General features: G+C 36.5%; 1 long non-coding RNA gene across 1 annotated transcript; it reads left to right on the forward strand.

Moving 5' to 3' along the window:
- The first annotated feature begins 22 nt into the window (after window positions 1-22).
- Window positions 23-2160, forward strand: LOC122060648. The gene is made up of 2 exons (XR_006134476.1): window positions 23-312; window positions 1871-2160. It is a non-coding gene; the product is annotated as an uncharacterized LOC122060648 (long non-coding RNA).

Genomic DNA, 2160 nt, shown 5'->3' on the forward strand with positions numbered 1-2160 from the left:
TTTTTTTTTTTTTTTTTTTCCTGAAATAATGGAAAGAGAAATTATACCCAAAAAATTGGAAAGAGAAATGAAGATTCATCTTGATTCTACCAAAGAGATTTTTTTTTTTTTTTTTTTCAAATAATGGGAATAGAAATTATACCCAAAAAAGTTGGGAAGAGAAATGAAGATTCAACTTGGGCTTGGTCTCTGTTCTCATATTTTAGAGACGATCGAGAGAGACAGAGACAACACCCTTGTCAATGGTACGAAAGCTTTGCTTAACTCCTCCGCCACCTCTCAACCCATTCTTGGACAAAAGGTTTGAATCAGGTAAGATTTCGTGCCATTAGCCTAAACTTCGATGTCTCTGTGTGGAAAATGCTTGCCTTGTCTGTCGGATAGTTGCTGCGCGCGTGATGTGCTCGTTCAAATGCTCAAATGGGTTCCGCCCCGTTGAAGTGCCCCAGGGGGTGGGTATTTGTCGTGAATGTGTGCGTGGAGCTCATTTGAGTTTCCAAATGAGGCATGCAATCCCCTGTTTCAGCTTTGGTGAGGGGGGCAAAGCCCGGGCAGAGGCTTGGTGGGGATTTTCGTTTCGGTGTCAGCCCTTATAGGGCGTTTGGTGGCTGTGAGTCCTATGGGTCTCACGACTCCACCGCTCATGGTTACCCAGCTAGGGATTTGAGAGAGTTGAACTTGAACACATTGTTAATGATCCACAGCCCCCTACCTTTTCATTTTGGATGAATCAGAAATTGCCTACCCCCATATATTTGGTATTTCAGTCAATCATTTTTTATTCATTACTTGATCTTGTTGGATTTGTTTGCTAAATGCATGTATTCCATTGGATTTTTTTTTTTGGAGATTAGATTCAGAGTGAATTGATCCCAAAAGATTCCCATATTTGCTTTGCCACTTTGAGTTTGTACTCTTGTGAATTTTCCCAAGTTTTTTTGTTCTTAGAATTTATTCATTGATTGGACTAAGGTTTACTCACTTTGGGTATTCCTGTTGGCCTGAGGCCCTTGACTGAATTGTGGTTTGATTTTCTTTCCATCTGAGATGATTCTGTGGCCAGGTAGTCCTTCTTGTGCGATTCTGAGATAACCCACAACTCTTGGTTAACTGCTTATGTTTGAAATGGCTGAAATTTATGTTATTTTCTTTACATGGTCCATGTGTAGAACTTCTAAAGGTATAGTAAAGAGATTTTTATTTGTGTAGAACTTCTAAGACACAGTTTACCAAACTAGCCATGCTTTGGTTATGAATAGATTGGAGTTTGGAGTGCATGAATTGCAATGCATTTAATATTTTTCTTTCCATGAATTGAATTCTTTGGCATTAATTTATTTTCAGATTTTCATAAATAAAATGAATTGGTAATCTTATTTTGAAAAATCTTAGTCTTGGTGATTCCGCATCCTGGGAGTACTATTCAATTTTTGTCTGTTATAGATTTGAGTGGGTTGGTACAATTAGAAAATTTTCCTTTCTCCTATTATGGCTGGAATTTGATTTTTGTGAGATTTTTTTAATGCAAAAAAGGAACAATTTTTATCCATAAATTGTGTGAAATTACATTATTATGTATTCTAGTTATTTATCTTGAATGACTTGGGCTGGATATGAAAAAGTATTTTATATATTTTCCTCCTAGAGTTGAATTCTTGTTTACGTTTCCTTCGTTTTTCCTTGACCTTTCCTAAATTTGAAGGGAGGCTTTTGCTTCTATATCCTCTTTAAATTTTCATTGCTAACTAGTGATTTTATTTCTGGCCAATCTCTTGCTTCTATTCTTTTTAATGGTTGATGTTAAAAGTTTGTATCCTCTCAATCTCTAAAAACAAAAAAATGTAGTTTCTTAATAATCAAGTTCTTGCAGGTCACACTGTCCAGAGAGGTGCTTTCCGACCTTTGATTGATATGCTCCAGTCTCCAGATGTACAACTTAGGGAAATGTCGGCCTTTGCAATGGGGAGATTGGCCCAAATTAATGTTTTTCCATTTCTTGGTTTGGTCTTGTTCAAACCCCTCTACATCAAATAATTAGTCATGTGTGTTAAAAATATTGTTAATGAGGCAGGTCCTTACTTAGTTCATGGTAAGTGTGATTGCTGGTTGTGTACCTTCTTTTCATGGTAACCTGTTCAAGAATAGATTTTTTTTTTTCCA

Source organism: Macadamia integrifolia, chromosome 2 (genome assembly GCF_013358625.1).
Source record: "Macadamia integrifolia cultivar HAES 741 chromosome 2, SCU_Mint_v3, whole genome shotgun sequence".
In the NCBI taxonomy this organism is placed as follows: domain Eukaryota; kingdom Viridiplantae; phylum Streptophyta; class Magnoliopsida; order Proteales; family Proteaceae; genus Macadamia; species Macadamia integrifolia.